Raw genomic sequence first — 27,354 nt, forward strand, 5'->3', positions numbered from 1 at the left:
GTGGTTTTTAAATATAGCAGGGGACGATTACCCAGGCAGGGTCCACCCAGGCCTAAGGGAGGAGTTGAGGGGGATGGAGGTTGGCCGGGGAGGGAAAATAAAACTCCCTTTTTCCCCTCTTTTTTCCTTCTGTTCTTGGTGCAGGACTCAGTCTGTCATTTTCTCGACCCAGATCAAACAACGGCTTGCGAGAGACGCTTGGGTGAGCGCTGGTATGTTGGCTTTTGGGTTTTTAAGGCTAAAAATAAGAGGGGGCTGCCTCCCAAATTGCTGCTTGCTCTGGGCCTGGAGCCTGGAGGAGAGATGGTCTTTTGAAGCGGCTGCAGAACTGGGGTTTGGGGCTTGGCTCAGGCAAAAGTGTACACACGGAACCTGAAAGCAGATGCCTGTAATTTCTTCTATATTTGTCAGGCGTGGTCCTGGAGGCATGAGGGTTGGGCAGGCCTCCCCTAAGAATGAGGTTTCATCTAGTTTATCGATGGCATTAGGCAGATCTAAAAAGAGCACGGTGGCTGGCTGGTCCTTTGTAGAGGCACCGCTATGGATTCTGGGGCAGGATCACAAGGGTGGGAAGTTGTTCCTCTCAGGCCTCTCTGCTGCCTGAAGCGGGTCTGAGGGGCCAACAAGGAAGAATAATGCTTAGCAAGGATCAGTACCTCCTTAGGGCTGGCAGCCTTGCTAATGAATTTGATTGTATTATTTCATGTCATCCTCATAAAACTCCGTGAGCTAAGTACAGTTACTAACTCCACATTCCTGTTGAGGAAACTGAGCCTTGGAGAGGCTAAAGAACCATCCCAAGGCCACAAGCAGCAGAACCAAGGATTGGAAGAAGGTGGAACCAACTGGAATTTCTCTGATAATCACAACCGTATGTGCAACTTCCAGGATCCCTGAGGGACTGTTCTGGAACAAGGATTGGTGCGAAGAGACAGGTGGGTGTAGGAATTAGAAAGCGACTGAGCCTGGGATGATGTGAGTTCTTTCCTGATCCCTTGACTCAGTGCTCCTTCAGCAAATAATGTGGTGGTTTCCATCCTGAGTTTGAGTCCTTCGATGTGCTCCTAACTGAGCCTTGTGATCTCAGACCCCTGAACCTTCATGGCCCTTGAGTTCAGTTAAGGTTAGGGCCGAAACACTGAATCTGTAAGATTTCAATAACTTCTAAAGTTTGGGATTTCAGGATATGTCATTGGTGGGATTTTCCTTGTATCTGTTTCTATGGAGATCCACAAGGCTGATTGGTCTATAGTCAAGACCAAGAGATGGCTGGTGGGTGCATAAATTGGTATCGCTTTTAGGAAGGGCACTTTTGAAAGATATATCAAATTCCTTAAAAAATATGAACCTCTTTTGACTCAGTAATTTTACTGGTAGAAATTTATTCTATGGCAAAAATGAAGAATGTGCTCAAATACTTAGTTACAAAGATATTCCTGGTAGTGTTTATAATAGCAAAAAATTAGAAACATCTTAATTTTCAAACAGAATTGGTTCAGTAGATTGTGTTACATGACATAATGGTGTATTCTACCACTATAAAAATGCTGGTGCAGCATTCCATGTATTGACATGGAAAGGTTGCATGATATGTTATTGAGAGAGAAGAAAAAACAAAACATAGAATGTGACACTCTGTGTGTGTGTGTGTGTGTGCATGTCCTAGTAGCATAAAAACACCAAAATGCTAATGGTAGTTATCTTTGGGTGGTGGGATTCCTAGTGATTTATTTTTCTGTTGAAATCAACTTTATTGAGGCATAATCTATATACAATAAAATTCACCTCTTTTTAAAAAGATTTTATTTATTTATTTGACAGAGGGAGAGAGATAGTGAGAGCAGGAACACAAGCAGGGGGAGTGGGAGAAGGAGAAGCAAGCTTCCGGCGGAGCAGGGAGCCCGATGCGGGGCTCGATCCCAGGACCCCGGGATCATGACCTGAGCTGAAGGCGGACGCTTAACGACTGAGCCACCCAGGCCCCCTAAAATTCACCTGTTTTAAGTGTACAGGTTGATGGGTTTTGACTGCAGCACAATCAAGATACAGAACATGTACGTCTCCCCTCAAAGGTTCCTAGCCCCTTGGCAGTTATCCCTCCTCCCCTCAAGCAACCATTGATCTGCTTTCTGTCACTATAGATTAGTTTTGCTTTTTCTAGAATTTTCTTCTTTGTGTCTATTTATAGCTCTTGCTCTTTCTTCAAGGACCATTACCCATTCACTAAAACAACAACAGTGACAGTACACACAGAATTGGTCTTGTCCTTTTTCTAGAACTACCCAAAACTGACAGGCGCTTCATCTTCTTCTCACCTGTAGCAGGGTGTGGCCAGGCAGGAAGGTGGGAGGGGAGGGGAGCAGCTCAGCACATTCAACCACTGCTAGAGGCAGAGTGACTGGCGAGGGTTATCTGACTTCTGGGCAGGCTGTAAGAACCAGACCCAGTTCTGCGTTCTGAGCCTCTGTGTCCTCACCAGTAGCATGGAAGAAAAAATAGTAACAACAGTAACATCCACTCGTGGGGTTGGTGTGAGGGTTCCCTGAGATTACAGTTTCTGATACAGAGTACTTCTCAAATGTATGTTAATTCACTCTTTCTCCCCCTTACCCTGCTTGCCTCCCACTGGAAGCTCTGCAACCAACTCTCTCCTCTGAACACTGGACAGAGTCCCACTTTTTTCCCTTCTCTCCTACATGCATACAGGGTTTAAAACAACAACAATAACAACAGTAATTCTGATGACAGTGTGCCTTCAGTTTCTGCCACTGTTTTTTCCCTAATTTCTGGTTGTGGTCGGACTCAAGGAGATCACAGGAGAGCCAGCAAGCAGGCTATTTGTTGTCAGCAGCAGGAACAAGACCCGCAGACTTCATTTTCAAGTTAGGAGGACACTGAGGCCAGAGAAGTGGGGGGATTCAACCCAATCACAGAGCTCACGCAGCAAAGACTGGTTGGAGTCTGTTACGGGCTGCACTGGGACCCCCTACCCCCAAACGCGTAGGTTGAAATGGTAACCTCCTGTACTTCAGAATGTGAGGGCCAAGAGATAATTGAGTTAGATGAGGTCATTAGGGTGGGCCCTAATCAAATGACTGGTGTTCTTATAAGAAAAGGACGAGGACACAGGTAGGCAGCGGGAAAACATGTGAAGACACACCAAGGAGGCAGCCATCCGCAGGCCGAGGAGAGAGGCTTTGGAAGAAATCAAACCTTCTGACACCTTGATCTTGGACTTCTAGCCTCCAGCCTGTGAGGAAATAAATTTCTGTCGCTTGAGCCACCCAGTCTGTGGTATTTTGTTATGGCGGCCAGAGCAGACTCATACAGAATCCGAGTATTCTGGCTGATTCTCTGAAGGTTTGCTCTCTTCCAACTTCAAGGAGTTCCTTCAGGTTATTTGGAACCTTGAAACAACCTGGATTTTGGAATTTAACAAAAAGGAAGGAAACCAGGTTTTACTGGAAGCCTGCTGTCACACGGTGCTGTGCCCTTTTATGTGTGTTACTTCGCTCTTTAGGTGTTTATGGAACACCTTCTATGTGCCAGGCACGATTCTGAGTGCTGTGGACACAGCTACAGACAATGAAAGTAAAATCCCTGCCTTCATAGAACCTACATTCTAGAGGAAGAGACAGATGATAAACACGAATGAACAAAATACATGGGGCTATGGAGAAACAATAAAGCAGAGGAGAAGGGTAAGGGGTTGCCAAGGGAGGGAGGGGAAATCCTTAGGCTTTTTAATTGAAGAGAGTTGGGGAGTTTGTCCTGGAAGCTTCAATGACAAAGAGGCAGTTGAGTGAGCACTCAAAGGAGGAGGGGGAGGGAGCTATGCTGATGCTTGAGGGAAGAAGGTTCCAGAACGGCAACCTCCAAGACTCCTAAGCAGGAGTATGCCAGATGTGTTCAGGAAAAATGTTATTTAGACCTCACGTCCACATTGGGAGGTGCATAGCATCCCTTCATCTGGAGAAGAAGAAACCTCAAGTGGGAGAAGTCACTCCCATGAGGTCACCCAGACAAGAGCAGGTAATGCCCTTCTTTCTCCAGAGGCTGGGAGCACAATAGGGCAGATGGGATGAATATGGAGAGCCCTCCACGTGGTTTCTTCTTTGTTAGGCCCCATTATTTACCATTACGCCCCAGGGCTACACAAGTTGGTGCCTCTCCAGACGCAGGGCCTCAGGCACTTCACCAGGAGCAGCCCTGCCTGCCCCTGCGGCCTTTAGCTCTGCTTGTCACAGGCATCGCTGTACCCAGGTGCCAGCCTTCCAGGGCCCTGGGACTATAAAATCTGAGAGCAGTTGAGGAGAGGCAGAAGCAGACCATCAAGCTGAAGCTTAAAGTAAGCTCTGGAACAGCTCTGGAGGAGCGAGAGAAGTTTCATAAGGAATGTTTGATAGTAGGGTAGTTTAGTAAGATATAATTCTTCCCTATGGGTTATAGAATTGTTTTTTTCTTTTTTTTTTTTTAAAGATTTTATTTATTTATTATTTGAGACAGAGAGAATGAGGGAGACAGAGAGCACATGAGAGGGGGGAGGGTCAGAGGGAGAAGCAGGCTCCCCGCTGAGCAGGGAGCCCGATGCGGGACTCGATCCCGGGACTCCAGGATCATGACCTGAGCCGAAGGCAGTCGCTTAACCAACTGAGCCACCCAGGTGCCCCTAGAATTGTTTTTTTTCTTAAGATTTATTTATTTATTTTAGAAAGAGAGAGAGAATCTCAAGCAGACTCGGAGCTGAGCCCGGAGCTTGACATGGGGCTCCGTCCCAGGACCCTGTGATCATGACGTGAGCCGAAACCAAGAGTCGGACGCTTAATCGACTGAGTCACCCAGGTGCCCATATAATTCTTAACCTTCTTATAATTTGTATTTCCAAAATTTTTCACTTAATTATTTTTCTATTTTTCCTTTATTAAAATTGCCTATCGAAGTAGAGCACACATACAGACAAGTGCACAAGTCGTAAGTATAAGCTCAAAGAATTTTCACAAGGTGATTATATTTCATTGAATCATCACCCAGGACAGTAAGTATGACTAATGTCCCAGGTACCCCTCAGGTACCAGCCACGTCCTCCTCCTCTTCAAAGGTACCTGCTCTCCTGACTTCCGAACCGCTACCTGAGTTTTATGTGATTTTTGACCTTTGTATAAACGGAAGCATAAAGTGTACTATTGTGTCTGCTCACAGCGTGCCTATAAGGTTGATCCAAAGTGTGTGTGGCAGCAGTTTGTTGCTTTTCCTTGCTGTAGTGTTTCCACTGGGTGCATACGCCACGATTTAACTTTTTATTCTGTTCATGATTGACGTCTACGTTGTTTCCAGTTATTTTTTTTTTTTTTTACTATTTGGAATAATGCTGCTATGAACATTTGCATGCATGTGTTTTGGTTCACATATGTACTCGCTTCTCTTGGGTCTGTACCTCAGGATGGACTTGCTGGCTCGTAAGGCATGTGACTACGCAGCTTTAATTGATAATGATAGTCTTCAGTTGGTGGTACCAATGACACCTTCCCCTCCCAGCACTGTTGCATCACATTGTTGGCAGTGCTGAGTGTTATCAATCTATTTCATTTTAGCCATGCTGGTGGGTGTGTATTTAATTGTGGCTTTCGGGTGCCTGGGTGGCTCAGTTGGTTAAGCGACTGCCTTCGGCTCAGGTCATGATCCTGGAGCCCCGGGATCGAGTCCCGCATTGGGCTCCCTGCTCGGCAGGGAGTCTGCTTCTCCCTCTGAACCTCCTCCCTCTCATGCTCTCTATCTCATTCTCTCTCTCAAATAAATAAATAAATAAATAATCTTTAAAAAAAAAATTGTGGCTTTCATTTACATTTTCCTAGTGACTGTGAAGTGGGAACTTTTTCCTATATGTATTCCCCTTTGGATATCCTCTTTTGTTAAGTGTCCAGTCAAGTCTGTTGCTTATTTTTCTAGAGGGTTGTCTGTCTTTTTCTTATTGACCATGTGAGGGCTCTTTACATATTCTGGATACGAGTCCTCTGTCATTGCATGCGTTGCAGCTGTCTCCTCCCAGTCTGTGGCTTGCCTTTTCATCCTCTTAATTGTGTCTTTTGATGAATAAAATTTTTTACTTTTAATGTAGCACATTTGTCTTTTTTTCTTTATCCTAAGTGCTCTACAATCCTTCGTCTATCCAAGGCCGTCTAGATATTTTTGTGTTATCTTCTAGAATTCTTATTTTTATGTTTCAAATTTAGATCTAGAATTCTTCTAGAATTTTATTTTTTATATGTTTTTATTTTAGTATATTTGACATACAATGTTACATTAGTTTCAGGTGTACAACGTAGTGATTCACCTTCTCTATATGTTATGCTATGTTCACCACCAGGGTAGCTGCCATCTGTCACCATACAATGCTATTACATTATCATTGACTATATTCCCCGTGCTGTGTCTTTTATTCCCGTGACTTATTCATTCCATAACTGGAAGCTTGCATCTCCCATTCTTCCTCACCTATTTTTGTCCATCCCCCCACCCACTGCCCTTCCCTCTAGCAACCATTTGTTCTCTGTATTTATAGGTTTGTAGAATTACCTTTTTATTTAATGTGAAGAAGGGATGAAATTCCATTTTTTTCCATATGGACATACAGATGACCCAGTACAATTTGTTGAAAAGAGATCATTTCCCCTGCAGCATCACCTTTTGTTACAAACCAAGTATTTGTGTATGTATTGGGTCTGTTTATGTGTTTGTCTGTTATTGTGTATGTATTGGGTCTGACTCTCTAGTTGGTTTTATTGGTTTATTTTTCTCTTCTTTTATTCACATATGTCTTAATTGCTGTAGCTTGGAAATCTTGATATTTAGTGCAGTGAGTGTTTTTGCCTTGTTCTTTTCATGAATATCTTGGTTATTCTTGGCCCTTTGCAATTACATATAAATTTTAGAATCAGTTCATCAGTTTTCACAAAAAATGCCTGCTGGAATATTAAGATGGCACTGAATCTATAGATCAATTTAAAGAGAATTGACATCTTTATAATATTGAGTCATTTGACCCATGGACATGGGCTATCTATTTCTTTAGGTCATCTTTAAATTCTCCCAGTAATGTTCTAAAATTTTCAATGTATTGGTCTCACACATATTTCTTTAGATTTATTCCTAGGTATTTAGGTTTTTTGATACCAAGTAAGTGGTATTGTTCTCATTTTGTTGTTAAACAAAAATTTGTTGTTAAACAAAATTTTATGTTAAATTTTTTTTTAAAGATTTTATTTATTTATTTGACAGAGAGAGAGAGAGCATAAGCAGGGGGAGTGGCAGGCAGAGGCAGAGGGAGAAACAGGCTCCCCACAGAGAAGGGGGAGCCCGATGCGGGACTCGATCCCAGGACCCCGGGATCATGCCTTGAGCCAAAGGCAGTTGCTTAACCAACCTAGCCACCCAGGCGCCCCTATGTTAAATTGTTTTTACAGGAAATAAAACACAACTGATTTTTGTGTACTTTGTATACAGTGACAGCGCTAAAACTTTTAGTTCTCATAGTTGTAGATTTTGCCTTTTTACTCATTTTCCTTATACATAATCATGTTTACAGATTTCTTCCTTTCAAATCTTTCATTTCTGCACTGGCTAAGATATCAAATACAATGGTAAATAGAAGTGGACATAGTGGGAATCTCTCTTTTTTTTTTATCTTAATGGAAATGGTTTCAATATTTTCCCATTAAATATGAGGTTTGATATATGTTCTTCGTAGAAAATCTTTATGATATTAAGGAAGTTACCTTCAATTCCTAGTTTCTTAAAGTTTTTTGAAAAATCATAAACTTGCTTTGAATGTTATCTAATGCTTTCTTTACATCTATTGAGATGATTGTATGAAAATTTTCCTTAATCTGTTAAAGTGGTAAATTATATGGACTCATTTTCTTTTTTTTAAAGATTTTATTTATTTATTTATTTATTTTGAGAGAGAGGGAGAGAGAGAGCGTGTGCGCACACGCAGATGGGGGGAGGGGCAGAGGGAGAGAGAGAGAATCCGGAGTAGAGAGCAGACTCCACACGGAGCCTGACAAAGGGCTGGATCCCATGACCCTGACTGAGATCATGACCTGAGCCAAAATCAGGAGTCATACGCTTAACTGACTGAGCCAACCCAGGTGCCCCTATGGACTCATTTGCTAATGTTAAACCAACTTTACATGTCTGAAATAAAGGTATTTGGTTGTGATGTACTATCCTTTTATGTGTATTATTAGATTTGGTTTGCTTACAATTTGTTAAGGATTTCTGTATCTATATTCATGGTAGAGATCGGTCTGCAATTTTCTGTTCTTGTAATGTCCTTGTCTGATGTTTTTCACAAATTTATCTTTTCATAGAACCATATAGAGTGTTCTTGGTCATGAGGATCCCTATTCATCCAGGTTCCTTGGTCTCAGTTTGGCGTTCACAACTTCTCTCTTCCCTCCCCGTGCACCATGACCTTGAGAATACTCAAAGGGATGGAAGAACTTTGTTCATCTTCTAAGCAGGAGAACAGGTCTCTTTAAGAGGAGCCCCTGATTTTCATGCCTTTAAAGTTTCTCTCTTTCTTGCTGTGTTCTTCCATCCCAAATGGGCCTCCCTAAATGTCTGTGGGAAGCATCAGCCAGGTGGAAAGGGCTGCTCTTGGACTCTGTTTCTGCCAGTGGCAGGTGGACGACAGCTGGCGTGGAATAAAAAGAATAGCTTGTCAGTATTAAAGCATTCTCTTTGCCCTCTCCCCCAGACACTTACACCTTCTTTTCTAGCCATCGGTTACAATAATTTCCTGGATATTTAGCGATCTTCTTAAGAAGCGATAAGCACCTCATCTAATATCCAGCAACACATCCTTTTACCTCTTACATAATTTCTACATTTGTTTGTGAAGGTTTTATTACTAGACTGTGAGTCGTTGGAGAGAAAATATTTCCATGGTGGAATAGGTAGGCCTCGTTTGCTGATTGACTAACAGATGATGGAGAAGGGGTGTCTAAGCACGATTTCCAGTGTCTGACCTGAGAAACTAGATGGAGGGCAGCACTGGCTCAGGAAATATGAAAGGGAAAACACGTTCAGAGAGCAAGGAGGAAGGTGTCATTTTGCACCTGATGAACCTGTAGGATGTTCAAATAGGAAATCTCGAAGGTGGTTAGCGATGGATCTAAAGCTTCCGAGGCAGGGTTGGCTGGATACAGATTTGGGAGCACGCAGGTGGTCACTGAGGCCCTAGGAACGGATGAGGGCACCTAGGGGGAATGTGTAGAGCTAGTTACACACTCTTCTACTCCTTTTTTTTTTTTTTTTTTTTAAAGATTTTATTTATTTTTTTGACAGAGAGAGACACAGCGAGAGAGGGAACACAAGCAGGGGGAGTGGGAGAGGGAGAAGCAGGCTTCCCACTGAGCAGGGAGCCCGATGCGGGGCTCGATCCCAGGACCCTGGGATCATGACCTCAGCGAAGGCAGACGCTTAACGACTGAGCCACCCAGGCGCCCCTTCTACTCCTTTTTAAATGATTATCCCAGAGCAGGGGTTAGCGATCTATGGCCTGTGGGCCAAATCGGGCCTGTGGCCTGTCTTGCCAGTGCAAGTTTATGGGAACACAGGCCTGTTTGTTTAGGTACTGTCTACGATAGCTTTGCTCCAGGACAGCAGGGCATTTAAAAAAATTTTTGACCACCCGTATCATGGCACATATCCTGAATTTGCCCTAGTAAGTGGGCCTTTCTAACCAGGGAACTTGGCCGATTCGTAGTCCTAAGTGCTAAGGAGAGCTGTCTTCAGTGAAGACACCATCAGAGATGAACTGTTCTCTGCCTGACCTGGAACCACAACTTCAGCTGCCGCCTCCATTTCACGGCGCGTGAGGCTCACAGGAGCCTCTTAATGGTATTTGTCATGAGTTCAGCCTATGGAAAATTTTAATCAGCTTTTGTATACTTGCAATTTGGGTGTCTTTGTTATCTTTTTCATTCTTACTGTGGCAAAGCTAAAGCAGGAGCCAAACGTAAGCCCAACCCACTTCTTGACCAGCCCTAATCGTAGCATGTATGTAACTTTATTGTCCTTGCTTATCAGACTGCAGAGGGTCACATGAGGAACCATTATCACATGAGGAGCAGGCACTCTTAGCTGCCTGTCCAACAGTCATTTCCTCCTCCTTCAGCCTTGACCACAGTAAGAGGGAAAGAGCCAAAAAAGCACTGGAAAGGTAGAAATAAAAAGGCTGAATAAATATAAATTGTGACTGGTCTAAGCCAGTCATGGGAATCTTAAAACCCTTTGCCAGATACTCACTTTTCAGCCTCCCTTGCTGTTTGAGATGGCCATGTGATCCAGTTCCCATGATGGGCATAGGAAAAAAATCTGGAAAAGACTTCCTTCCTGACAAATAGGAAAGGTGTTTTTCCTTTGCCCCCTTTTTCTCATCTTTGAATGTAGTATGAAGACCTAATGCCTAGAGCTGTGGTAGCCTAGCCATCTGGTGACAGTGAGGTGACAGCATGAGGGTGAAAAGCCACCAGGCCACCAGGCTCAGGATGCTGATGCTGAAGTGTGAAAAGGAACTGGATCCCTGGTGACATTTTTGAGTTACTAGGCCAGCCTTTTTTTCAGTCCTCAAAGAGGTTAGAGAGTTGATTTTACATCTTTGGGGGGAGTTGGGGGGTATCACCCTTAACATGATTCAGATGATTAGATGGAGTGGCCAGTCTTGTGTTTGGTAATAGGCCCTCTCGAGTGTGTTTGCATCAGAGCTGTCAGACTCTGTAACTTCTTTGGGGTGGGGTTCAAGGTGAAGGTGGGAAAAATGCTGTTGCCTGCCTGTGTGAATTTAGCGAGCACTGCCTTGCCAAGTGTTGCTTGTTCCCTTTTTGGTAATCGTGTGCAAGATATCTAGAGCTAGGAAACGGAAAACTGCAGGAAGGCTAGGAGGCAGGATCTTCCCTTTAGAACAGAAACTATAAAAAGTAATTGGACTGGCTGTGGCTTAGCTCATTGTGGGCTGGATGATTGATGTCCATGTGTGGAATTACTTAGGACACAATAACCCAGAAAGCACAGCTGCTGGACTATTGTGATCTGCTCTCATTGTCTGGCTGGGGCTACACCTCTGAGGGTGGAGGGATGAAGTTTCCCCTCCAGCAGGGGATGCAAACTGAAGTGGTTACAGGGTGACAAGCAGTAATGACAATAATAGAAAACACGCATGCCAAAAAGTGTTCTAAGGGTTTTACTTGAATTATCACTTTAAATCCTCAAAAAACCTTATGGAGAAGACACTATTGTTCATGTAATTTTATAGACTGAAGAAACGTATACATAGAGGTTAAGGAACTTGTCCAAAGTTAAGGAGCAGGTGAGTAGCAGAGATGGAATTTGAACCCCCGTCTGGCTGCAGAGTCAGACTCTTACATTATGGTCTGCTGCCTCTTTGAAGTGAGTGTAATGTCCTTGAATGAAGCTGGCTGGACATAAGCAAAAGGGAGAAGGGGAATGGGGCAAATTGGAGATGAATGTCCTGCCTGGACAGACAGCTACTGGTTAGCCACTGCTACTGTGGAGGAAGGTGGGCCCAGTGTTTCCACATCATCCAAGTTCTCAAGAGAAAACAAACCTGGATTCCTAATTTTAGAGTACACTCCTGGCCAAAACACACACATATGTGCACATGTGTGTACATGCACGCTCATATTACCATGGACCAATAATTTCTGAACCCTGTATTAAAGCAAATGGACATTTCCATGTTCAATCATCCTCCAAAAAGGAGAGAGCTGAGTAGATGAACCTTAGATGGGAGGAAGGAAAAAAACTCCACCATTTATTATGTTGTCATTTTAGGCAAATTAATTTATGTCTCTGAGCCTCCGTTTTTCTCATCCATAAGTTAGAGGGAAAAACAGTATTATCCCTAGGGTTTGGGGGGTTAAATGGGGTGACCAACTTTTTAAAGTGCCAACCTGGGACTTTATCAGCCATATCAGACTAAAATATATGTAATATATAGTATGTATTATAAATGTATATAATAAGTTTATTATATACGATGTATAATCATAACTAGCATAATTATGTTTTATTACTTTAACAAAAAAATTTGGAAAAGAGGTGTTTATTTGAAATTATACATCATTCTGTATTATTTACTTTTTTCTTTTTTAAATTTTATTTTATTATGTTATGTTAATCACCATACATTACATCATTAGTTTTTGATGTAGTGTTCATTGATTCATTGTTTGCGTATAACACCCAGTGCTCCATTCAATATGTGCCCTCTTTAATACCCATCACCAGGCTAACCCATCCCCCCACCCCCCTCCCCTCTAGAACCCTCAGTTTGTTTCTCAGAGTCCATTGTCTCTCATAGTTCATCTCCCCCTCCGATTCCCCCCCTTCATTTTTCCCTTCCTACTATCTTCTTCTTTTTTTTAACATATAATGTATTATTTGGTTCAGAGGTACAGGTCTGTGATTCAACAGTCTTAACAATTCACAGCAATCACCATAGCACATACCCTCCCCAATGTCTATCACCCAGCCACCCCATCCCTCCCACCCCCCACCACCCCAGCAACACTCAGTTTCTTTCCTGAGATTAAGAATTCCTTGCATCAGTGAGATCATATGATACATGTCTTTCTCTGTTTGACCTATTTCGTCAAAAGCAATTTTTTTTTTCCTTAAGAATACAATACCACACTGAAAAAATACAAAGCTTAGAGAATTATAACTGAGAGCCACTGAATGAATGAATTCCAAACTCATATATTTCATCATGTTTTCTATGGAATTTCCTGACAGCATTGATGAAAGGAATTTCCAGTTACATTGTGCACAATGTATATAGGCATATATACATTGAGGCATATATATACATTGTATATATATACCACATCTTCTTTATCCATTCATCTGTCAATGGACATCTTGTCTCTTTCCATAGTTTGGCTATTGTGGACATTGCTGCTATAAACATCGGGGTGCACGTACCCCTTTGGATCACTACATTTGTATCTTTGGGTAAATACCCAGTAGTGCAATTGCTGGGTCGTATGGTAGCTCTATTTTCAACTTTTTGAGGAACCTCCATACTGTTTTCCAGAGTGGCTGCACCAGCTTGCATTCCCACCAACTGTGTAGGAGGGTTCCCCTTTCTCTGCATCCCCACCAACATCTGTCATTTCCTGACTTGTTAATTTTAGCCATTCTGACTGGTGTGAGGTGGTATCTCATTGAGGTTTTGATTTGGATTTCCCTGATGCCGAGCGATGGTGAGCACTTTTTCATGTGTCTGTTGGCCATTTGGATGTCTTCTTTGGAAAAATGTATGTTCATGTCTTCTGCCCATTTCTTGATTGGATTCTTTGTTCTTTGGGTGTTGAGTTTGGTAAGTTCTTTATAGATTTTGGATACTAGCCCTTTATCTGATATGTCATTTGCAAATATCTTCTCCCATTCTGTTGGTTGTCTTTTGGTTTTGTCTTTTTTGTTTCTTTTGCTGTGCAAAAGCTTTTTATCTTGATGAAGTCCCAATAGTTCATTTTTGCCCTTGCTTCCCTTGCCTCTGGCGATGTTTCTAGGAAGAAGTTGCTGCGGCTGAGGTTGAAGAGGTTGCTGCCTGTGTTCTCCTTTAGGATTTTGATGGACTCCTGTCTCACATTTAGGTCTTTCATCCATTTTGAGTCTGTTTTTGTGTGTGGTGTAAGGAAATGGTCCAGTTTCATTCTTCTGCATGTGGCTGTCCAATTTTCCCAACACCGTTTGTTGAAGAGACTGTCTTTTTTCCACTGGACATTCTTTCCTGCTTTGTCGAATATTAGTTGACCATAGAGTTAAGGGTCCATTTCTGGGCTCTCTATTCTGTTCCATTGATCTATGTGTCTGTTTTTGTGCCAGTACCATACTGTCTTGATTACAGCTTGATGAGCTGAAGGCAGATGCCCAATGACTGAGTCACCCAGGCACCCCTATTTTTTAAAAATTTTTAAAAGATTTTTATTTATTTATTTATTTGAGAGAGAGAGAGATTGAGCACGAGCAGGTTGAGGGGCAGAAGGAGAAGCAGACTCCCTGCTGAGCAGGGAGCCCGATGCAGGGCTCAATCATGGGACTCTGGGATCATGACCTGAGCCAAAGGCAGATGCTTAACAAACTGAGCCACCCAGGTGCCCCCATTTTTAGTTTGCTAACAAGGTTTTTTTAAAGTCATGAATGAGTGTTGAAATTTAACCTAGTAACTGTATAACTTGACCTGGTGATATGGTCTTCTTAATCTGTTAATGTAGTGAATTATATCAATTGATTTTCAAATGTTGAACCAATATTGGTTACCAGAATAAATTAAATTTAGTCATAATGTAGTATCTTTTTTATATGTTGCTAAATTCAGTTTGTGGATATTTTATTTAAAAATTTTAAATCTGGGGGCACCTGGGTGGCTCAGTCGTTAAGCGTCTGCCTTCGGCTCAGGTCATGATTCCAGGTCCTGGGATCGAGCCCCGCATCAGGCTCCCTGCTCCGCGGGAAGTCTGCTTCTCCCTCTCCCACTCCCCCTGCTTGTGTTCCCTCTCTCGCTGTGTCTCTCTGTCAAATAAATAAATAAAATCTTAAAAAAAATAAATAAATAAAAATTTTAAATCTGTATTCATTATTGAGCATTACCTATAATTTTCTTTCTTGTATTCTCTTTCATGGGTTTAATTATGATTATACCAGTTTCTAAAAATAAATTGAAGAGTATTCTCTCTTTTGTAAGTTTCTGGAAGAGTTGATTTAAGATGGGATTATCTATTTCTTGATTGCTAGGTAGAATTCAACACAATCATTCAATAGGATCTTGTTGATTTTCTGTCTTGTTCTATCAGTTTCTGAGAGGGGCTGTTTAAGTCCCTTGCTGTAATTGTGGTTTGTCTATTTCTCCTTTCAGCTATATCAGTTTTTGCTTCATGTAATTTGAAGCTCTGTTGTTGAGTCCATACACATTTAAGATAATTATATCTTCTGTTAAGAGTTGAATTGTGTTCCCCAAAAGGTATGTTGAAGTCATAAACTCTGCTATCTGTGAATGTGACCTCACTTAGAAATAGATGTAATCAGGTTATAACGAGGTCATACTGGATTAGGGAGGGCTTTATAGAAGAAAAAAAATTGGATACAGACAGACACGGGGAGAGAGCCATGTGATGACAGGCAGAAATTAAGACTAATCCATCTACAAGCCAAGGAATGCCAGATTGCTGGCAAACACCAGAAGCTAGAAGACAAAGAGAAGGATTCTCCTCTACAAGTTTCAGAGGGAGCATGGCCTTGCCAACATTTTAATTTCAGACTTCTACCCTACAGAACTGTGAGATAATGAATTTATATATATTTTTAAAAGATTTATTTATTTATGTATTTGACAGAAAGAGAGAGAGAGCATAGCAGGGGGAGCAGGAGAGGGAAAAGCAGGTTCCCTCCTGAGCAGGGAGCCCAATGCAAGGCTTGATCCCAGCACCCTGGGATCATGACCTGAGCCGAAGGCAGATGCTTAACCTACTGAGTCCCCCAGGTGCCCAAAAGTTATGTTTTAACCCACCCAGTTTGTGGTACTTTGTTATAGCAGTCTTAGGGAACTAATATATCTTCCTAGTGGATTGCTCCTTTATCATTGTGTAATATTCCTCTTTGTCTCTAGTAATATTCTTTGCTTCGAAATCTACCTTATCAGATATTAATGTAGCCACTCCTGGTTTTAGATCAATGTTTGCAAGATAAATCTTTTTCAATCCTTTTATTTTCAACCTACCCATTTCATTGAATTTGAAGTGAATTTCTTGTACACAGCATATTTTTGAGTCATGTTTATTTTTTCCACCCCATTTATCTCTGTCTTTTCATTGTTGTATTTAGACCGTTTACATTTAAGGTGATTATTGATAATGCTTAAGTCTGCAATTTTATTATTTGTTTCTGCTTCCTCTAGTTCTCATTCATTTGTTTCCTTTTCTTGCCTTTCTGTGGGTTATTTGAACATTTTTTAGGATTCTATCTTATTTATAGTGTTTGTGTCTCTTTGTATACTTTTCATACTGGTTGCTCTAAGTATTATAAATATGTGACTTATGTTCTACTAGTAGCAACATTTGAGCATTTCAAGTGAAGTTTGGAAACTTTACTTCTATTTAGGTCTCTTTACATTCTCCACTTTTAAATATCATTGTCTTGAGTATCAGATGGTGTTATAATTTTTGTTTTGGTCATCACATGTGATTTCTAGGGACGCCTGGGTGGCTCAGTCGGTTAAGCATCTGCCTTTGGCTCAGGTCATGATCCCAGGGTCCTGGGATCAAGCCCTGCATCAGGCTCCCTGCTCTGCAGGGAGCCTGCTTCTCCCTCTCCCTCTGCCTGCTGCTCCCCCTGCTTGTGCTCTCTCCTCTCTCTGTCAAATAAATAAATAAAATCTTCAAATATGATTTCTAAAACTCATGAAGAGAAGGACAGTCTACTGTGTGTACCCATATTTCTATTCTTTCCATTGTTCTTTCTTCCTTCATGATGCTCCAAGATTCCTCTTTTATTATTTATCTCTTTGAAGAAGTTCCTTTAGCTAACCTTTAAGGGTAGGTCTGCTAGAGACAAATTCTTATTTTTCCTTCAAGTGTGTCTTTATTTCTTCTTCATTTCTGAAGGGTAGTTTCACAGGATATAGAATTCATGGTTGACAGTTCTGTTCTTTCACCACTTGAAAAAATCATCACTTCCTTCTGGGCCTGCATGTTTTTTATGAAACGTCTGCTGCCATTGAAATTAGTATTCTTTATAGGTAGCACATCATTTTGAAGCTGCCTTGGCCCCTCTGGCCAACCTAGTAGTTTCCAAGCAGGCACCCTTAGCCCCTGCGATTAACTAAACCTTTCCTTGTTTATCTATAGATCATGCATTCTTTCCTAAAACAGAGCCCTTCTGCGTATCACCAAATTCTCTCGCACAATGCCCTCTCACCCTGGGCACCAAGGAACCAGACCCCCTTGCACAACCTCCAGGCACTGAGATAACATCTGTAGCCGGCACCATTGAGTCTGTACATAATCAAGAAACGTTATGGATCACTGCACTCCCTTTACTGATTAACTGTCCTAAACTCCTTTAAAAACCCCTGAGCCAGGCAGAAACCTTTAAGTTGGCCTTTGGACAAGAGTCCACCTTCTCCCCAGGTAGCCGGCCTCCTGAATAGAGCTCATATTCCTTTCCAATCAAAATTTGTCTCTTGAGTATTAGCTTTTCAAGTGATGGGCAGTTTAACTTGGAGTTTGGTAACAATTTCTGTTTTCAAGATTTTTTTTTCTTTTTATTCAGTTTCCAGAAGTTTAATTATGTGTTTGGGATTCACTCAGCTTCTTGAATATGTAGGTTTGTGTCTTTTGCCAAATTTGGAACATTTTCAGCTATTATTTCTTTGAATACTCTTTCAGTCCCACTCTCTCTCCTATTCTTCTGGGACTCTGGTAATTTGAATGTTTGCATTGTCTCAGAGGTCCCTGAGTCTCTGAAGCTCTAGTCTTCTTTTTCCCCCAGCGTATTTTACTTCTTGTCATGCTGGGTAAATTCTATTGATTTGTGCTAAAGTTCACTACTTCTATCCTCTGTCATCTCCATTCTACTATTTAATCCAGCAATATAAAAGAATTCTTTTATTGCATTTTTCAGTTCTATAATTTCAATGTTTCTTTTTTAATAACTTCTATTTCTTTGCTCAGATTTTGTTTTTTCTTGTTTGAAGAGAATTGTAATGATTGTTAAAGCATTTTATAATGGCCTCTTTAAAAATCCTTGTCAGAGAGGTGCCTGGGTGGTTCAGTCAGTTAATCTACCTTTGGCTCCGGTCCTGATCCTGGGGTCCTGGGATCAAGCCCCGCATCAAGTCCCACATTGGCCTCCCTGCTCAGTGGGGAGCCTGCTTCTCCCTCTCCCCCTGCCACTCCCCCTGCTTGTGTTCCCCCTCTCAAATAAATAAATAAAATCTTTTTTAAAAAAGGGGAGGAGAGAGCGAGCACCCGGGAGGAGGGATAGAGGGAGAAGGAGAGGCAGACTCCGTGCTAAGAAGGGAGCCTGATGTGGGGCTTGATTGGAGCCAGGCACCCCAATAAATAAAATCTTAAAAAAAAAAAGTCCTTGTCACAGGGCGCCTGGGTGGCTCAGTAGGTTAAGTGTCTGCCTTCGGCTCAGGTCATGATCCCAGGGTCCTGGGATTGAGTCCCGCATCAGGCTCCTTGCTCAGTGGGGAGCCTACTTCTTCCTCTGCCTGCCGCTCCCCCTGCTTGTGCTCGCTCTCTCTTTGGCAAATAAATAAATGAAAATCTTAAAAAAAAAAAAAAAAAAAGTCCTTGTCAGGTAATTCCAACATCTGATTCATTTACGTATTGATATTAGATGATCGTCTTTTCTCACTGAAGTTGTGATTTTCTTGGTTCTTGGTATGATGCATGATTTTCAATTACACCTGGACATTTTGCCTGTTATGTTAAAAAAAAAATCATGGTCCCTATTTAAATACTTTATTTTAGGGGCACCTGGGTGGCTCAGTCGTTATGCGTCTGCCTTCGGCTCAGGTCATGGTCCCAGGGTCCTGGGATCGAGCCCCACATCGGGCTCCCTGCTCTGCGGGAAGCCTGCTTCCCCCTCTCCCACTCCCCCTGCTTGTGTTCCCCCTCTTGCTGTGTCTCTCTCTGTCAAATAAATAAAATCTTTAAAATAAATAAATAAATACATACCTACATACATACATACACACATACATACATACATACTTTATTTTAGCAGGCATTTACCTTGCTTAGGCTTAGCGTGCAAGTTCTACCCAACTTTTGTGGGCTGTAGTTCCAATGACAGTTTAATTTTCAGAGCCCTTATGGTATTATTTTGGTCTACTTGCTTTATCAGGTGACAGTTGGGTTCCCAACTTGTTCCTGCTATTGCTGCCTGAGAAAACAGAAGCATTTCTGCAGCCTGTACCATCTAGTGTTCCCCAGCAAGGAGAAGGGAATCTTAGGTCTGCATGGACAAAGAAGCTTCCCTGGCTGGGCAGCTTGTTGTGGTGGGGTCCCTCTTGCTGATCACTTCTCCTCCCACCCTCCTTCCTGGCCACTCTAGTGGCTCTGGATGGAGAAGGGAAATCTCAGGCCGATGGAGGAAAAAAGGCTTACTATGCCCTGCTACTGTTAATGGTGTCTCTCCTGTTCAGGTTATGTGGCCTCTCTAGTGTCTCTGACTAGGAGAGGGGAGTCTCAGGCCCACAAGGACAGAGGCTTTCCTGCTTGGGATGCATATTGTGATAGGGGTCAAGGGTCCGGTACTGCTCAGCTGTCCCAGGATTTCTTGGTGGGGGAAGTGAATCTCAGGCCCAGACAAGTGCTATTTCTAACCACTACAGGGCTCCTTCCCAGTGGTGCCAGGCTCACTTGATGGTGTTTCCATGTTTGATACCTGTAGAGGGGGCTATGGGAAGTGGTGAATGAGCCAACCTAGACTACTTTTTGTTGCTAAGTTGGGTGTTGGGAAGCAACTGGGTCTGAGTTGCTTTCTTTTGTTACGGGAGGTGTCTGTAAAATGCCCTGCTGCTGGCTATTGAGATTCCAAACCAGTTTGCTTCTTTTTACAACCTTTTAGAGTTCTCCTTTGGTTACCTTTTGTGTTATTTCCAGGGTATATGGTTGTACTTAGTGGGAAGGAGCAGGGAGAAACAAATCTACACCATCTTATATGAACTGGAAATTATCTACTCATTCAGTTTTCTTATCATTTGTAGACTATTCAGTCTTCCTATTTATTCTAAAGTCAGTTTTGGCAAGTTCAATTTTCTAGGACTTTATTAATTTCATCTAAGTTTTCTTTTCTTTTCAAGATTTTATGTATTTGACAGAGAGAGAGAGAGCACAAGCAGGGGGAGTGGCAGACAGGGAGAGAGAGAAGCAGGCTCCCCACTGAGCAGGGAGCCCGATGGGGGGCTCCATCCCAGGACCCTGGGATCATGACCTGAGCCGAAGGCAGACGCTTAACCAACTGGGCCACCCAGGCGCCCCAATTTCATCTAAATTTTCAAATGTGCTATCAAAAAGTTTTCATTTTGTTGTCTTTTTGATCTCTGTAGGTGTAGTATTTTTTATTTGTTTATTCTTTTTCCCTGGTAATCTTTGCTAAAGAGTTACCTTTTTCAAATTTTTTAAAAAAATTTTTTTGGGGTGGGGCGCCTGGGTGGCTCAGTTGGTTAAGCGACTGCCTTCGGCTCAGGTCGTGATCCTGGAGTCCCGGGATCGAGTCCCGCATTGGGCTCCCTGCTCAGCGGGAGTCTGCTTCTCCCTCTGACCCTCCTCCCTCTCGTGCTCTCTGTCTCTCATTCTCTGTCTCAAATAAATAAATAAAATCTTTTAAAAAAATAAAAAAATAAAGGGCTCCTGGGTGGCTCAGTTGGTTAAGCGACTGCCTTCGGCTCAGGTCATGATCCTGGAGTCCCAGGATCGAGTCCCGCATCGGGCTCCCTGCTCAGCGGGAGTCTGCTTCTCCCTCTGGCCCTCCTCCCTCTCGTGCTCTCTGTCTCTCATTCTCTCTGTCTCAAATAAATAAATAAAATCTTTTTAAAAAATAAAAAAATAAAGGGCTCCTGGGTGGCTCAGTTGGTTAAGCGACTGCCTTCGGCTCAGGTCATGATCCTGGAGTCCCAGGATCAAGTCCCGCATTGGGCTCCCTGCTCAGCGGGAGTCTGCTTCTCCCTCTGATCCTCCTCCCTCTCGTGCTCTCTGTCTCTCATTCTCTCTGTCTCAAATAAATAAATAAAATCTTTAAAAAAATTTCTTTTGGGGGGGTTTCCTTTTTTTAAATTTTAAGTTCAATTAATTAACAATATAGTGTATTATTAGTTTCAGAGGTAGAGTTCAGTGATTCATCAGTTGCATACAACACCCAGTGCTCATTCCATCACGTGCCCTCCTTCATGCCCACCACCCAGTTACCCCACCACCCCCACCTCCCCTCCAGCAAGCCTCAGTTTCTTTCCTATGCTTAAGAAGGCTCTTATGGTTTGTCTTCCTCTCTGGTTTCATCTTATGTCTATGGCCATATCACCCTGAACGCGCCTGATCTCGTCTGATCTTGGAAGCTAAGCAAGGTCGGGCCTGGTTAGTACCTGGATGGGAGTTACCTTTTTTTAAAAAAGATTTTATTTTTAAGTAATCTCCACACCCAACATGGGGCTTGAACTCACAACCCTGAGATCAAGAGTCACATGCTCTACCAACTGAGCCAGCCAGGCATTCCAAAAGTTATCAGTTTTATGTCTTTTTGAATAACCAGTTTTTATCTTTGATGAGTCTTTCAATTTTATATTCAATTATTAATTTCTTCCTCTCTGCCTTTCTTTGGGTTTGTTCTCAATTCTTTTCCTAACTTCTTAAATTGGATACTTAGCTTATGAATTTTCAACCTTCCTTCTTTTCCAATATATATATCTTTTAAGACTATAAATATCCCTGTAAGCCCAGCAGTACTTACAGAGAAAGCTTTGATATATAACATGCAGTCCCCTACAGAGGAGGGATGCAGGATTCACCCAAAATTTGGCTTTGATGTTGAGACTGATGACACCACACATGTACATACTGAGAGAGTATGAAAAGGTTCATTACTCACATAATGAGGTTTTCTGGGGAGTAAGGCAAGCTTCAAAGCAGCTCCAAAGATGGCTTGAGAGAGCAGGAAGGGGCAACTGGCTTGGGATTTTATGGTAGTTAAGGGGTGGCGCTGAGGTAAGAGCTCCCTCATGTCGACTGGAGCTTGTGTGGCTTCAGTGTCTTACTAGTACCAGAGGAGGGAGGGAACATCCAAGCTTTCTTATCTGCTTGCCCAGCAGGACAGCCTGGGAAGGAGCGGTGGGACCTGAAAATTTTTGGCAAACATTACCAATGGAGTAAGACCTTTATTGCACTTAATATTCTATTATAATTTATTTCTAAATATTTTTATTACTATCAGGACTTCTTCTTTGACTAATGAGTTGTTTAGAAGTATGTATGTATAGTCTAAAATATCTAAATACAGACTAATGAGTTGTTTAGAAGTATGTATATATATTCTAAAATATCTAAATGTTTTTGTCATATTAAAAAATTTCTAACTAAATTGTATTGTGGTCTGAGAATGTGGTAGTATGGTTAATTCTCATATAAGTTTCATGAATTTGAAAGGAATTTTAATTCTCCAAATTTAGAGTGCAATGTTTGATATACATCCATGAGCTCAAATATTTTGAGTTGCTTCTGCTTGTTTTAAAGATTATCTTTTTCTCTTAAGATTTATTTATTTTTTTATTTGACAGAGAGGGAGAGAGAGCGAGCACAAGCAGAGGGAGCAGCAGAGGGAGAGGGAGAAGCAGACTCCCTGCTGAGCAAGGAGCTCAATGCAGGGCTCAATCCCAGGACCCTGGGATCATGACCTGAGCTGAAGGCACATGCTTAACTGACTGAGCCACCCAGGCGTCCCTCTGTATTAGACTCTGAATAGATGCTTGTTAGAACCTGTAGTTCTAGCCTCCTCGTCTAATATTTCATTTTTCCATTTTCTGGATAATTTGAATTTTGGGTAATTTCTTTGAATGTATCTTTCAGTACACTAATTTCTCTAAACTGTTCTAACTCCACTGAGTTTTATCGGTCTAATTATTATGTTTTTCATTTCTAGAAATTCTTTTCTGGTTGTTTTCCAAATCTTAGTGGTCCCTCTTCAAATTCTTTTATTCTTTCAATATATTTTAAGCTTTAAAAAATTTCTTTAAATATATTAAGCATGTTTATTTTATAATCTATATATGACAACTTGAATATTTTAAGTCTTTAGGGGCCTAATACTACTGTTGTTTCTTTGGCAGTCACTTATGGGGCCTTATTTCTGCCCTATGATCTGTTTTTCCTAGAGCTATTTATTTATTTATTTGTTCGTTCATTCATTCATTCATTCATTCAGTTTAGAATCTTTGGGAATGCTTTGGGATTTGGTTGAAGTTGCATTCCTACAAAGATTTGTTTTTGCTCCTACTAGTTGCCTAAGGGCACTGTACCAATCTGGATAACCTTAAATTCTCTATTGAAAGTTTTTAGAGATTTCTAGGGGTCACATAGATTGTATGACTTTGGCCTCAAACCTACTTCGGGTATGCCTGTTACTATAACTTTTTCATGGGAGATTACCCACCTCTCCTTTGTTACAAGTTTGAGACAAGTAATTATCCTCTCTCTCCTTTTTGTAGCAGGTTTGTTTCTCATTTTCCCCTTGGGGTCTGGCTTTATGAAGAGATCTTGTTAGACTTCTGAGGTCCAAGACTTTACCTCCTTGTCCTTGCATAATACAGGCATTCAAGCCCTCAAAGATCAAAATCTCCAGGGATTAGGAGAAACCATTAGGGGGAAAGCAGACCTGGGTTCTCTCTTACTTCTTCGGAGTTCCTTCTAGCATTATTTTTGGCCTCTGTGAATCCTTTCACTTGTCTCAACTCAGAAAAGCTTTAAACAAAAAATTTGTAATAGGGGGCACCTGGGTGGCTCCATCGTTGAGCGTCTGCCTTCGGCTCAGGTCATGATCCCAGGGTCCTGGGATCAAGCCCGACATCAGGCTCCCTGTTTGGCAGGGAGCCTGTTTCTCCCTCTCCCACTCCCCCTGCTTGTGTTCCCTCTCTCAGTGTGTCTCTGTCAAATAAATAAATAAAATCTTTAAAAAAAATTTTTTTAAATAGACTTTCAGAGTAGTTTTATGTTCACAGCAAAATTGAGCATCCAGTACAGAGAGTTCCCACATACCTTCTGTTCCCGCCCCCCACCCCCATACACAACCTCTCACTTCTCTAATGGATCTAAGAAAAGTTGTTAATTTTTCAGTTTGTTCAGCTTTCTCCTTGTTGTTGGGACAAAATGAAACTTCCAAGCTCCTCACATGCTGGACCAGAAACCAGAGTTTTTCTTTTCTTTTTTATGGCTTCTCAATGGTCTCACATCTACTGTTAAAAATTTAAAAAAAAAAAAAATTATCATTTTAATTATTTCAGTCTAAAAGGGTTATTCCATGTCTGCTTGGCCAAACTGTCCAAAATGGAAATCCTTATTATTTTCTTTTGAAGCAGAATTGCTAGCTTTCCAATTTGGGAATTTATACTGCAACTACCCAATTTATACAGCAACTATCAGTTTGAGAGTTGTTTCTCCACACTGACTGAGGCATACCTTCAACAGTCCTAGTCTGAGCATCTTTTCATGTATTACTTGCTTATTTGTATCTCATCTTTATCTAAATGCCTGTTTTTACTGGGATGTTAATCATTTTATTGATTTGTAAGAGCTTGTTTGCCATATCTTGTCACATCTTTTCCCCAGGTACTCAGTTTCTTGTGGACTTTTTAACTTAAAATTTGATGTATTTCATATTCCTGAGTTCCAACTCAAGAATTCTAATTCACCAGGTCTGCAGTAAGCTCTAAGAATATGTATTTTAAAGAAATACTGAGCTGTTACTCTGAACCACATTCTGCAAAAATACTAACGATATTATTGGTCTCATAGATTAGGTAAATCAAATCAAGGTACTGTGACTCCAAGTCTGGTATTCTTCACACTGGTTTAAGTTACACCTTTCTGACCCCATTTTTGTTCTTGTTTCCTTCTTTCCCCAACCAGCTGTCACAAGAGACTACTCATTACTACAAACATAAAAATCCTGCAGCAGATAAGAGAAGTGTAAGTTGCTTTTCTAGTAGACGTGCAGTCATTAAGACTACAGACTTTGGCATCAGACAGATCTGGGTTCCAGTCCTGGCTCACTGGATTATTTTTCAGCTGCTGTGTAATCTTAGCCATGTTACTTAACCTCTTTATGCCTCAGTCGTCTCGCTGGTAAAGTGTATATAATCAAGACACTTAATCTCATAGTTAGCATAGGCATTAATGAAATAGTATTTGGAAAGCAGAGGCTTTGAAGCATAGTAAATGACCAATCACTAAATAGTAGCACTTTTGCGTTATTTTTTGCTGGGCTTATGAGAATTTGCTCTAATTTTTGTACTATGGTCAGGGCTACAGGTCTGCCTCAGATGCAGGTAATAAAGGAATATAGTATCTGGAGAGAGTTAAAAAAACAACTGAGTAAAAGTTTGTCCGCTTTTTATTATTACTATAAATTTGTAATTCTAAACGAAGTCAGTGATAAATACTCCTCCTCAAATACTTTTTTTGTTGGACTAGGTTCTAAACAATTGCCATGGCTACTGCCAAGTTTTTAATTATATATATATATATAACCTTCAAGTGAGCATATTTGTTGCTTTTTCTTTTGTAAACACTGCATTCTAAACATGGAAGTTAATAATGAGCGCTCTGGCCCTAGGCATTCAGACTTAGCCACCTGGAATCATTTTAAAAGTAAGTTTCTAAAAGTTCATAATCATTCAAACTAAGTTTGGGTGCAGTTTGTGTCTCCAATTCATATGATACCACACATTCTAGTGTTTAAACAAAAAATTCAAATAATGACAGCACAGTGATTATAAAGACACAGACCCATTACTTCAATTCTGTCACTCTATGTGATAAGATGAAGTTTTTATTTGCGCTTAAAATTTTAGATACAGAGATATCTCAAAGTTGCTAGAACTGATCCTGAAGAAATAGACACAGGCAGTTTTGGTTTTTGGATTTTGCTATGAAATTGGATTCTTATGAATCTCTGCTCATCCTTTTGTTTAAAACTTCTCTTAACTAGTTTATCTTGCTTCATGTTAAAACTTTTGAAGTTAAAATTAATAAAAAGTTAGTAACAGGTCTTGCTAAACTGTCCATTAAATATGAGCATGTGAAAATGAATTCTGATAAAGCCATTGACAAATCTGCAGAAGTTAAGGCTCAAACAGAAACTGTAATGTTGTTACTCATTAATATGATTATCCAATATGCGGGCATAAGTTTTACTGTATTTTTTCAAATATATACGTGTGTGTGTGTGTGTGTGTGTGTGTATGCATTCAACAAGTGTTAACCTACTACTCTTTGTCTTTTGTACTGCCCTATATATTTCACCCTTTAAAACTTTTTCAATTGTATGATGACTATGGGAAGTTCAATAAAAGAAAATTTCCACTCTCTTTTTCCCTTTTTTGAAATGGAATTTTTACTTTTATTTTTACTGACATGATATATGACATTCAATAAAAGAAAATGTTCACCGTTTACATTTTTTCCCTGGCCATTATTATTATTTACTTCATTTCATGATCATTCATAAAAATAACTCTGTCATAAAGAGGAAGAAATGTTAAAATTCATCATCATCATCATCATCTACTCCAGCTGTCAAATACACTAGATAGAACAGATCCAAAAATAAGTGGAGTCTATTTCCAGGGCAGTCCAGTTAAATTTTTCCCATCAAGCATCAGGATTCCTGCCTTACCCTCCTCTCTCTTTTCTGCTCATTCTTCTTTCTCTTCTCTTCCTCCTCCCTGCCTCACCCAGCTCTGAGGTACTATTTTAATATGATGGATCCATTCATAGTGAAAGTGACTCTGGTGAATTCATCATCAGAACAGGCTGCACAGGAAACTGAATGAAAGCCTGTGTATCACAAACCAGAAGACCTGGAAAGGTCAGAAAAGGACGCTTTATCAGGTAGCAGAGTGCTGGGCTCAATTTCCTGTTGTGAGGACTCTGAATGGGGCGGATCTCCGTGTCTCCACAAACTCTTTAAAGGAGCAGCCCCGTGATGGGGAAATTGATGGTGGGGTGGAGAGTGGAGGAGGTTAATGATGTGGGAGAGAAAAAGAGAACCTAAACAAACCGCAGCATAAGAAATTAAGTGCTTTTTCAAAAACACAATGATACAAATTCCTTTTTTTTTGCTAATGGTTTCTTGTCCTGGGAATTGACAGGGGTGCCATATAACCAGACCAGACCAAAATGACAGAAAAGATAAGTATGTCTGGATCAAATATACTCATGGGAAATTCAAAAAAAGAAATTTAAAAAACAATAAATATGTAAATAAAATGTTATAATGCTAATAAGATGAAATATTCACCTCATTACAATTTAAGAAATATGAATAAACAGAGAATCAACTGGGCAAAGATTTAAAAAGTCACCAAGTGTTGGCATGGTAAAGACAGAAATAAATAACTAATATGTTATTTGTGGGGTATAGATTGGTATACACTTCCTAAAGAATTTAGCAATATTTAGCCTCAAAAATCTATATTCACTTTAATCCAGCACTTTCATCTACATAATTTGTACACAGGAAATAACTATAATTTTTGATAATGATTTAACC

General features: G+C 41.0%; 1 long non-coding RNA gene across 3 annotated transcripts; it reads left to right on the plus strand.

The window, feature by feature from the left end:
* Positions 1-2: 2 nt before the first annotated feature.
* Positions 3-26,195, plus strand: LOC123861739 (uncharacterized). Of its 3 annotated transcripts, none has more exons than XR_008508147.2 (4): positions 3-212; positions 765-935; positions 4,712-4,842; positions 24,711-26,195. It is a non-coding gene; the product is annotated as an uncharacterized LOC123861739 (long non-coding RNA). The 3 variants fall into 3 exon arrangements; XR_008508148.2 differs by lacking the exon at positions 24,711-26,195 and adding an exon at positions 4,944-6,125; XR_006795121.3 differs by lacking the exons at positions 4,712-4,842; positions 24,711-26,195 and adding an exon at positions 1,822-4,512.
* The last annotated feature ends 1,159 nt before the right edge of the window (positions 26,196-27,354 follow it).

This window comes from Mirounga angustirostris, unplaced genomic scaffold (genome assembly GCF_029215605.1).
Source record: "Mirounga angustirostris isolate CCGP_5_RB_7025 unplaced genomic scaffold, mMirAng1.0.hap1 SCAF_9, whole genome shotgun sequence".
In the NCBI taxonomy this organism is placed as follows: Eukaryota; Metazoa; Chordata; class Mammalia; order Carnivora; family Phocidae; genus Mirounga; species Mirounga angustirostris.